Source organism: Dasypus novemcinctus, chromosome 30 (genome assembly GCF_030445035.2).
Source record: "Dasypus novemcinctus isolate mDasNov1 chromosome 30, mDasNov1.1.hap2, whole genome shotgun sequence".
In the NCBI taxonomy this organism is placed as follows: Eukaryota; Metazoa; Chordata; class Mammalia; order Cingulata; family Dasypodidae; genus Dasypus; species Dasypus novemcinctus.
In genome coordinates this window covers 39,927,170-39,939,666 of record NC_080702.1, presented here as the reverse complement: position 1 = coordinate 39,939,666, position 12,497 = coordinate 39,927,170, and the positions used below count along the sequence as shown (strand labels likewise).

Sequence of the window (12,497 nt, the reverse complement as noted above, 5' to 3'; positions counted from 1 at the left end):
AGAAATGGTGTCTCCCAGGGCATTCGGGCAGTTGAGCATGTCAAGCCCTCAACACTGGTGCAAGTATCTCTGAACATGGCTCTTCAAGAAATGAAGATTAACTGTCACTGTGGGCCCTAAAGGGAGGGGGAAATAGGTATTGAATAGATGGAACCAGTGTAACTGTGAGGGCAATAGAAGTGTTTCACAAGAGTACGCAAGGATGGATATGACATGTAAAGTTACACCAAAAATATACAGGGGCTGATAGGATAAAATGTATATCATAATGTTAAACGAATGATAACTGAAAATTTAGGAAATTGTATAGTCTAAAATATAAACCACAATGTAAACACAAATATTAACTTGTTTGAAAGCTATTGTCTCAATATCTGTACATCAGTTTCAGTAAATATGGTATGAACATGTTAAAAGATTATTGCTGTGGAAGGGAAAAGGTTTTATGTTGGATATGTGGGAGTACTGTATATTGTATATATGAATTACTGTGATCTAAAACTCTTGTGAAGATAAGCTTAATAATTAGAAAAAAAGAAAAAGGTAGGATGTAGAATTTTTCCAAATTAATATGTATTCTATATCTAAACTTTAAACTCATCACTACATTCCATTTTACTATTAAGGGAACCTGGCAATATATTGCGCTTTACTTTTCAGGAAGTTTTGGATCACAGAGTGGTTCAACAATGGCAGCGGAGGAATACTGGTGTAGGATGTTATTAACAGGGGACACATGGTAGGCAGGGAGTTCTACAGGGCATATATCCAGGGTACGTAAAAATGTTTGGATATTTTCATAGTGGAAACAATTAAAAACAACAACTGAGGGAGTGCTGAGTTCCTAGCCAGGGGAGCTCTATCACAATCCCTAAAGGAACAGCAACAATCCCCCAAGTGCAATGGCAAAGATCAAAAAGGAATGAAGGTCCAACAATGAGCCCCTGATACTAATGACTATTCTTGTGAGCATGTGCACCTGAAATAAGAACAAGGTCTAGAGCAGGAGTGTGCCTAAGAGTTCCCTCCTGAGAGCCTCTGTGTTACTGAAATGTGGCCAGTCTCGAAGTGAAACTCAGCATGTAATGCATTGCCTTCCCCCCAGTGTGGGACATGACTCCCAGGGATGAGCCTCCCTGTGCCGAGGGATCACTACCAAGTACCAGCTGATGAAGTAACTAGAAAATGACCTTGAATAAAAGGTTCAACTTTTATTTGGACCAGGAGAATATCTCTATCTACATATAATAACAGGAGTTAAAAATGCTTTTTGACCTAAATCAAGGAGGAAATGGAAAGGACAAATGAGTTTATATGGCTATGAGTCTCTAAAAAAATTTGGGAGGTTAACAGAGGGGTTGCCCTTATGCACACCTGAGCAGAGTCCCAGAGACAGATAAAGTAGATACAACCCCAGTTATTGGTTCTTCTGAAGGCTACAAAGACCCAGAGGTTTTATGGTCATTGCAGATGGAGTTCACTGCCATGTTAGTTGGCCCTTCTTTGGAGTTGGTGTTTCTGTGTGATGGAGCTGGCCTCTGATGTGATCACTTTTCACAAGCCTTTCCTGTTACTTTACCAGAATTGTAGTTGGTGCTGGGGTTTGACATATACTCAGGGGATCTGAATCTCTGTACTGACCATATGATAGCCAGGCCCTGGACCTCAACAGACATCAGCTCCTACACTCTGATTTATTGAACTTACCCCACTTAGCTAACATGGAGTTGAAGAATGTCAACCAGCACACCATGGAGCCAAGAGTACCTACAAATTAAAGCAGGAGGATTGCATTCTGCAGCCATGTGGAATCTAAGCCCCCTCTTGACATAGATGTGGAATGGACACAACCAATCCAAGATCCACAGGACGGAAGCATAGAATATGCATTAGAGTGGACTTACTGATATTCTATTCATGAAATATTGTGGTTAGTAATTGAAGAAAATGTGACATTGGTGTGGAAAAAGTGGACATGGTGGTTGCTGGGTGTGGGGAATGGGAGGTAGAGATGATATGTGGAGGCATTTTCCTGACTTTTAGTTGTCCTGGGTGGTGCTGCAGGGACAATTACCGGACATTGTAGATCCTCCCATGGCCCACTGGATGGAACATGGGAGAGTGTGGGCTATGATGTGGACCATTGACCGTGAGGTGCAGCGATGCTCAGAGATGTATTCACCAAATGCAATGAATGTTTCATGATGATGGAGGAGAATGTTGCTATGGGGGGAATAGTGGGGTGAGGGGGGTGTGGGGTATATTGGGACCTCATATTTTTTTAATATAATATTAAAAAATTAATTAAATAAGTAAATAAAAAATTAAAAAATTGCAACTCAAAGAGAAACTTAGGCATTTTGTTGTGCATTAAGTATTATTAAGAATTGTACTTATATAATTGATGATTGTGATGGTATTTTGTCTATTCTAAATAATATGCAAGGGGAAATTGAACATGTTAAATGTTCTAGTAATCTTCATTTTCTAAGTAGTTAATAAACATGCTTGTAAGATAAAGGAATAGCAACCTTGCCTGAGAGCAGTAGGGGGAAAAATCCTTTAATTAATGAGACCACCAAATTAATTCAGGGGTGACTTCTCACAGTCTTCACCCCACACCAGGTGAAAGATATGTTTAACCCAGGTCTCCTTCTTAGCTCTTATTCCTAAACCTGCCCACTCCATACCCTGGGGAGGGATGGCAGACTACAAAACTAAGTGTTTTTTCCTACTACAACAGAAACAGCAAATGAGGTTGCTAAGATGCACTTCAGCTTTGTCTTTTAAGGTGGTCTATGTGTAACCTTCCCTCACCCAATACCTGGGAAACCAGGTTAAGATCAAATCCTAGGAGGAGAACAGATCTCACTCTCAATGAGAGCCAAAATAGAAGGGAACTGATGTGACAGAGGAAATGCTTTGCTAACACTTTGATATAATAACTCAACAATAAGAAAGCAATACACTGACATATATTTTATTTATTTTATTAACATTCTATTAATAATTGGGAGAATATAAAATGAGGAAAGATTGTCTACAAATAAGGGTGCAACTGCTACATCATAATTCTTTATGACATACATACATATAGTTATAAGCTCACCAAACTGGGGGACACAACGACATACTTGGCCCACCTGTGGCCAGAGTCTGTTTGGATGAAATGTAAATATATATAGCTAGATCTAGATAGTGAATCTTTGTTCATTGAAAGTATACAAAATAAGTGAAGGATTTTCTATAAACAGGGGTTCAACTGCTATATCCCAGTCCCTCACAATATGCATACATACATTCCTAAGCTCATCAAACTGGGGGAAACATTGACATACCTAGCCCACCTCCGGCCAAATTCCCAATTGGATGCAGTATAAATAAATAAATAAATAAACAAACAAACAAGCAAACATATCTAGCTTAAAAATACTATACTGACAATTAGTGTGAGAAACAAGAATTATATAATATTTGGATGATTAAAGCAATATTGATCAGAGTCACAAAATGACATAAACATAGAATAGTTGTATGTGCAAACTCACCACCATCCAGCTCACAGCTAGGAAGACCAGAAGCAGCAGCCAATGCCAATGTCTTGATTGGAAATAACACCTGTGCAGAACATGCTCTCCCTGGGTGGGACTTGAACCTGCTCCATCAGAGATTAACTCTTTTACTGAGGTCATAATTAATGAACTGGATACTATGGATACCAACTTGAAAGTACTCCATCAATTCCCAAGGAAGTGGCCAGTCTCCTCAGGGAAGAACACAACACTCCCAGGGAGCACATTCCAAGGTTTATGCTTCATCCCCAAGATATGGCCAACCTTCCCAGGGAGGAGCACAATATTCCCCGAACGCAACTGTTCTTACCTGTTAGAGACATTCCCCAAATATGCCCACTACTTTAGTTCTCATTATGCCTTCTGAAATATGAAAGCTGCTGACCAGTAAAACATTGCTAATTAACAAAGTGTCATGCATGATATTTCACTTTTAGTTTTGAGCAATGCTCTACTAATTTTTCCCAATATACATCTATCTCTCTCTCTATCTAGCCACCTATGTATGTATCTATCTATCTATCTATCTATCTATCTATCTATCTATCTATCTATCTATCTATCTATCTATCTATCTATCTATCTAATCTTCCTACTAGCTATCAGAAGAAATTATTAGCAAAATGTGTTTACAAATCAGAGCATTTATAATAATTTGGTGACCACTGATTGTGGCTAAATTTGCATTGCTTTGGTCTCTTTTCCAGCTATTGCATTAGCTATGTGGAACCAGAAGGCCAAACACATGTTTCAGAATTTATCTTCCTAGACCTCTCAGAAGACACTGAAGTGAAGCCCCTCCTGCCCATGTACCTGGTCACCTTCATGGAGAACCTGCTCATCATCTTGGCCACCATCTCAGACTCCCCCCTCCATGTATCCACATATTTCTTCCTGTCTCACCTGGTTTTTACAGATATCATCACCTCCTTTACTGTCCCCAAAATGCTGCTGTATATCAAGAGAGAAAGAAAAATCATGGCTTATATAAACTACCTCCACCAGATGTATTTTTATCTGTCACCCCCTGCACTACACAGTCACCATGAACCGCTGGCTCTGTGACCTCCTGCTGCTGGCATGCCTATTATTCAGAGTTCTGGACTCTCTTTTACATTGATTAATAGTTTTAAGATTGTCTTTTTCTGAAGATTTGGAAATCCTCCACTTTTTCTGTGAACTTAAGTATTCCAATGTGCTTATTTTGACCGTTTCTGCAATGACCAAGTGAGGTATTTTGCAGCTGGATTTCTTGGTATTATCCAACTCATAAGGATCTTTTTCTCTTACTCTAAGGTTCTGTCTTTCATTTTGAGAATTTCATCATTTGGGGGCCAGAATAAAGTATTTTCTACTTGTGGGTCTCATTTCTCAGTAGTCACCTTATTTTATGATACATGTTTTAGAGTGTATCTTAGTTCTGCTGCTACCCAAAACTCAAGGGCAAGTACAATACCCTCAGTGATGTATTGTGTGAACACTCCCATGCAGAATGCTTTAATCTACAGTCTTAGAAACAAGGATATAAAGCAGACCTTAAACAATCTCTCCTGCTGAGACAACTTCTCTTTATAAAAGGATCATTTGCCTCGAAATTAGAAATTTTCTCATGATTAACAGAAATCAAATACTGAGAGAGATAAATCTAGATACTTTTATTTGTGCATAGAAAGATAATCTGCTACAGGTCTAATTTCCAGAATTATTTCCCTTTAATTTTTGTCCATCAAAACACCTCTTTTTATGTAATTTCTTTTGAATAATTTGAATTTTCAGTTTTATTCCCTAATACAGTATTGGAGTGGAAATCTTCAGCCTTAAATTTCAGTAGTAAAATACTTACTACAAGTAATTGGTACATTTAGAATTATAGTATGTGTTGGAGGAATGAATACAAACTGCAATATCAGCCAGATGAAAGCTATAGGTCATTTACTATATGAATTTGTTGAAAAAATCTGTTATATCAAAGTCTTTACAATTGTTGCTAGAATTTCTGTTAATAGGTTCCAGAAAGAGATCACATACAGAACGTGACTTAGTATCTGATTATGTTTTCAACAATTCATATTGCATATGCCACATGTGCCTTCTCCTGCACATTCAGCAAATGTTAGGTTAGGCTATACTAATACCTGATTATTCAAACCCTGATAATATCACTAATCACAGTTTTATTCCAGAGATGCAGTTTTGCTGTGTAACAATTTTTTGATAGGCAGGAAGTTTTCTGGAAAATTCTCTCATGCTTCCTACAATAAAAGTCCTCATTTCCTTGTCATAAAAGGCAATGTGAGGGAATCAGACATTGCTCAACTGATAGACCCACCTATCATATGGAGGGTCCAGGGTTTGATACCCAGGGTCTCCTGTTCCATGTGGTAAGCTGGCCCTTGTGAACGCTGCTGTGGGTAAGGAGTACTGTGCCATGTATGGGAGCCCCATGTGCAAAGAGTGCACTTCACAAGGAGAACAGCCCCACGTGATAAAAGGGCTGCCCCCTACCCCCCACGAGTGGCACCACGCAGATGGAGAGCAGACACAGCAAAATGATACAACAGAAATAGACACAGATTCCTGGTGCTGCCTGACAAAAATGCAAGCAGACACAGAAGAGCACATAATGAGCACAGAGAGCAGACAATGGAGAGAAAGGAGAGAGAAATAAATGAAAATAAATAAATCTAAAAAAAGGCAATGTGAAAAGAAATCAAAGAAGACCTTAGCAATTAGTAGTATGTTCTTTGTTCATGGATTAGAGGATAAATACCATGAAGATATTCTACCAAAACTGATTTATAGTTTCAACATAATCATATTAAAAAATTCCAACAGCATACTTTAAATAAATATAAAAGTCAATTACCAAATTTATTTGGAAGGAACAGTGGCCCCAAAGAGCCAAGGACTTTCTAAAACAGAAGAATGAAGTAGGAGGGCTCATGCTTCTTGATGATGAATTGCATCACAAGGCTACAGGGGTCAGAATAGCATGGTATTGGCATAAAGACAGAAAAAATGATCACTGGAATAGAATTGATCATTCAGAAATAGGCTCCCTGCTTTATGTTCAACTGATTTTTGATAATCCTACCAAATTCATGTTACTAAGAGAGAACAGGTTCTCCAGCAAGTGTTCATGGAAGAAATGACTATTACTAACCAAAATAATGAAACAGGAACCCTAAATCACTCCCCACACAAGAATCAACCCAAAATGAATGAAATATCTAAATATAAAGTTCAGGAAATTTCCTGAAGATAATATAGGGAAACATCTTCAAGTCTTTAGGTATGTGAAGTTCTCTTAACCCTTTCTCCCCAAGCTGAGCAATGAGAGAAAATATAAATAAACGAGTCTTCCTCAAAACTAAACATGTTTGCACCTGAAGGACTTTGTGAGGGAGGTCAAAAGTCAGCCTGCTTAATGTGAGAAAATATTTGGAAACCACACTTATGACAAGGCTTTAATATCCATGACATATAAAAACATCTGACAACTCAACAATATAAAGACAAATGGACACAAATTTTAAAAAGGGGGCAAATGACTTTAATGGACAGTTTTCTAAAGAAGAGATCCAATAGTTATAAAACATGAGAAAATGTTCAATAGCACTAGTTTTTTTGAAATGCAAATCAAAACTACAACAAGATGTCATTTCACACTTAATAGAAAGTCTTGATTTAAAAAAAAAAAAGGATTCCACCAGTGTTGGAGAGAATTTGGAGAGATAAGAATGCTTATTCACTATTGATGGAACTGTAGTATGGCACAGCTGCTCTGTAATTGCACTTGGAAGTTTTTAAGGAGGTCAGATATAGATCTGCCATGTGACCTGACATTGCCATTACTAGGTTTATGACCTGGCCCGCAGGTCAAACGAACTGGCACCTGAAAGAGCGAGTGGGAATTGGGGGACAAGAGGCGAGAGAAAGGGAGACAAGACAGGATTCTGATCAAGTCTGCATTTATTGAGGGTAGAGCATCAGAATATATACTAAGGGGAGGGTATTAGCAGGGGGTGATAGGCTGATGAAGCGGCTCTTCCATATAAGGCAATAAAATGCTGTTACACCACTTGCTATAGGTTATGGGTCTTCAATGCTGGTCATGGCTTCAACATCTTGTCCTCAGGTGCGACACTTTTTGCCCGGGAAACTGGGGAAAGGGGAAGAAGAAGGCGGAAGCACAGGGGTGGAGTAGGCGTACTTTTGAAAACCGCCATGTTGCTGGAGACGGCAAATGCACGTAGCTCTGGGCGACTCCCCACAGATATATACCCAGAGGAATTGAGAGCTAGGATATGAACATATATCTGCCCTGCAGTGTTCATAGCATCATTATTCACAATTATGGTATCAACTCATAAAAATATTGTGTGAACACTGCAGGGCAGATATATGTTCATATCCTAGGTATGGGGAAAGGCAGGAAGAGATGAGAGGTGGAGGCGTCTTTGGGAAAAGGAGCTGCCCTGGATGGTGCTTCAAAGGTAATCACCGGACATTGTAAATCCTCACAGGGCCCACTGGATGGAATGGAGGAGAGTATGGGCCATGATGTGAACCATTGTCTATGAGGTGCAGAGGTGACCAAAGATGTACTTACCAAATGCAATGGATGTGTCATGATGATGGGAACGAGTGTTGTTGGGGGGGGGGGGAGAGGGGGGGTGGGGGGGGTGGGTTTGAATGGGACCTCACATATATATTTTCAATGTAATATTATTACAAAGTCAATTAAAAAAATATTGTGGTATATACACTTGATGGAATATTATTCAACTATGAAAAGAAAGAAATCCTGAAGTATATGACAACCTAGAGGAACCAAGGGAACATAATGCAGAGTAAAGCAAGTCAGACACAAAAACATTGTATGAGTTTGATATTATGAACTGAGCCTAAAGAGCAAATTCATGGAGTTAAAAGATAGAATATAAGTCATTAGAAAATAGAATGAGTTTATAGATTTGAAAGGTGAGTTTTAATATGTGCAGACTTGGTAAAAGTGTATTTGTTAACATTTGGAAATGCATAAAAATGGTGAAAGCACATCATAGTGTTTGTAATTAGCAGCCCTAGTATATGAGTAAAGTAGTGTTTGAAAGGGAATTCCAAGGTCAACTATGTCAATTGAAGAAAATATAAAACTTAGAACTTGGTAGCATAGAGAACCTTCTTGTGAAAAATTAATATTGTTAATAGTGCATATATAAGGATGTTTTCTATGAAATGTAAAAAATATATGTTGATGTTCTAAGATGTTTGTATCAGGATGATTTGTGGAAAAACAGAATAAAAAAACTATGGACTGTAAAGTAAAATAATATATTTTATATTAATAATAATTAATGATAAGTGAAAGAATGTAGGCAGAAATTACTGCCTATTGTTATATTTGGTCTAAACAAAATGAAAATTCAAATAAAATCTAGTGACAGAAATAGAATAGCAATTATGTATGGCAGGAGATGGATAACATGATTGAGAGGTGACTACCAAGTGGTAGGCTTTTTGTGTGTTCTTTTGCTTCATTACTTTGTGTGTTTTTTTGTAGTTGTTTATAGATATTTTTCTTTTTGGAGAAATGAAAAATCACTAAAATCGATTGAAGTGATGAATGCACAACTCTGTAATTATACCAAAGTCCATTGTAGATTTTAGAGGGATTTTATGTTTTATGGATATGTTTCATTAAAATTGATTTAGCAGAACCATGTGTTAATTTTGTCCACTGCCAACCATTAGTTTTCACAGATATTAGGAAATAATACCAGAGTTTTTATATAACCTACTGTGTTCTCTGTGAACTAGAAAAAGGCCAATACCTCCTTCATCACCTGACTCCAGAGCCATCCATTCCTTTGACTTGAAAACCAGAGTGGCATTTTGAGATTAATAATTGCTGTGAGCTAGTGTCTAATCTTGAAAAAAAATGTGATCTGCCTATTATTTAGTATTCACTTCAACTTCTTTGGCAAAGTTTGAATTCATCTTACTTTTTAATTTATCATCCCACATGATCAGACCCTGATTTTGAGTCATCCCCACAGTGAAATGTACTTTTCAGAGATTTTACATAGGAGAACTTTGGACTTCAACCCTTTATGAACCCACTTCACTAATACAGAATCTCAAGGACTTCAGTGTTGACAGTTCACTAGAACTGCAGCTGGCATATGAACTCCTCTACCCATCAAGATCCTTATTATTATTTATTTTTCAAGTGATGAATTCCTTATGTTAGGTCATTCTAGGGGTGGATTTAAAAGTTGAAAGGAAATTTATAGCTATCAGTGTCTACATTTAAAAAAGAAAAGAACAGTCAGTAGTCTTTCTACAGATCTGGGGGAACTATAAAAAGAAGGGAATACAGAACTTAAAGCTTGTAGATGGAGGGAAATAAATACTTGAGTGGAGACACATGAAATGGAAAAAAAATTGAGAGATCAAATAAAATAAAAAGTTGGTTCTTGGGAGAGATCAATAAAGTTTCAAAGTTTTAGAGACATTGAAAAAGAAAAAGGGAAGAGGCAAATTAATAAAATCTAAATTGAAACTGAGGACATTGCTAGAAATTGCAGATATTAAAGGATTATAAGTGAAAGCTTAGAAAATGGTATGGGAACAATCTAGAAAAAGAAATGTACAACTTCCTATCAACATACAACTTATGTAAACATACTCAAGAAAAAATAGGTCTCCACAGACTTATAACAAGTTAACGGATTGCATCAGTAAGTAAAAACATTCCATAAAAGAAAAGTCCAGGATCAGCCAGCTTCAAAGATGAATTCTATCAAATATTCAAAGAAGAATTATTTCCAATACTTCACAAACTCTTCTAAATTGGGATCTCTTCATAATTTATTCTAAAGGCTAAAGTTGTTGTGAACCCAAAGCTACTTTAAGATCTCACAAGTAAAGAAAACCAAGGACAATTTCCCATTTGAATATAGATGCAAAAACCTTCAAAAAAAGCTAGCTTATCGAATTCAACAGGCGATAAAAAGAGTGATCCTTCATGAGTATGTGGTATTTATTCCAGGATGCATGATTGCTTAACATAAGAAAATTATTCAGACTTGAAACACCTACCCTCTGGTTTATTGGACTTACTGTGGTAAGTAGGCACTTATAAGAGTGTCTGCAACTGCAAACAGGACAATTGCATCCATCATATATGTGGAATCTAAGACCACCCCTGATATAAAAGTGGAGTGGCCATAAACATCCCAGGGTCCACAGGATGGAGGAATAGAGTATGGGCTAGAGTGGACTTACTGATATTGTACTACGGAACTATTGTGATTAGTAATGGAAGAAATTGTAGCATCGATGTGGAGAAAGTGGCCATGGTAGCTGCTGAGGGTAGGGAGAGGAAGAAGAGATATGATTGGGAACATTTTCAGGACTTGAAGTTGATCTGGGTACATGCAGAGTAAGAAAGGCATATTTGGAATCTGCATAGATGTTAATCTTGGCCACAGCCACAGTGGTAGGGCTCAGGTAAGGGCAATATTTCGGCTTTTTGTGCTGATGTGTTACCCGGGAGGAGCTGGGCCTCTACTATGGTCTCAGATGTTATTACAGCATATCCCACTTGCTGATCACTGCTCTGAGTAAAACTACTCCCATCCATGAAGAACTCCATGTTGGGATTTGGTAGTGGCTGGTCTTGAATGTCCAGCTGGCTGAAATGAACTTCTTGCAATGTTTGCAGACAGTTTTCGGTTGGAATTCCCAGCTTGATGTGTAGCAGAATAGCAGGGTTCAGGGCTTTTACAAGTTCCAGTTGGATGGATAGATGTTCACAAAATAGGGTTTGATATTTAATCAGGCCACTGTTAGTCAGCCACTGTGTTCCTTTGGCTTATAAGTTTGTGATTAATGCATGTGGAAACTAAAAATGTATAGGTTGCCCAAGAGTTAATTTTATGACTTCTAGTGTTAGTATTGCTGCAGCTGCTACAGCTTGCAGTCATGAGGGCCATCCTTGGGCTCCAGTGTCCAGTTGTTTGGATAGATAAGCTACAGGTCTTTGCCAGGAACCCGAGTATTGAGTGAGTACTAGTGCAATACTTTGGTGATTATGAACATATATGTAGAAAGGTTTTCTGAGATCTGGAAGTTCAATGCTCGGTGCTTCCATCAGAGCTTGTTTAAAAGCATTGAAAGCATCCTTCTGTGGGATTACTGACAGCAGGTAGTCATTATCTCCCCCTTTTGTGGCTTCATATAAAGGGCATGTGAGGACCCCAAATTTGGGGGTCCAAATGCGGCAGAATCCAGTTACTCCAAGGAATTCTTACAACTTTTGGCGGCTGTTGCGTTCAGGGAGGCAACAGATTGATTACTTTCTTTCAAGTTCCCATTCATGGAGCCCCTGCATTCTTTTATAACCTAGATATTTGACCTGAGGTAGGCAGATTTGGGCTTTTTTCTTGGACACCTGATAGCCCTTTTGTTGCAGATGTTTTAAAAAGACATGGGTTCCACCAGCATATCTTCATAGTTGGCACTTCCAAGGATGAGGTCATCTACATATTGGAGGAGAAAACAATTATGGCTTTCTGGTTTAAAGGATTTGAGATCACTGGCCAGGGCTTGTCCAAAAATAGTGGGTACATTTTAAAATCCCTGAGGAAGTTGTGTGCAACTTACGTGCTGGTTTTTGCTGGAGTTCAGATTGTCCCAGGTAAAGATGAAAATTATTTGACTCTGGAGCACTATCTGAATGCAGAAGAAGGCATCTTCAAGATTCAGTTATGAAAAGTAGATTTCCTTTGAGCATATCAAGCTGAGGAGAGTGTATGGATAGGGACTGCAAGATATAGAGTTATTACTGCTGAGTTGACTGCTCGCAAGTCCTGGACTGGGTGGTAATCCCCATCAGCCTTTTTAACTGGGAAGAGTGGA

General features: G+C 38.2%; 1 pseudogene; it reads right to left on the bottom strand.

Annotated features, from left to right (window-relative positions):
* LOC131276826 (vomeronasal type-2 receptor 116-like) overlaps positions 1–11,232 on the bottom strand; it is a 57,939-nt pseudogene extending 46,707 nt beyond the window's left edge.
* Between the last annotated feature and the right edge of the window lie 1,265 nt (positions 11,233–12,497).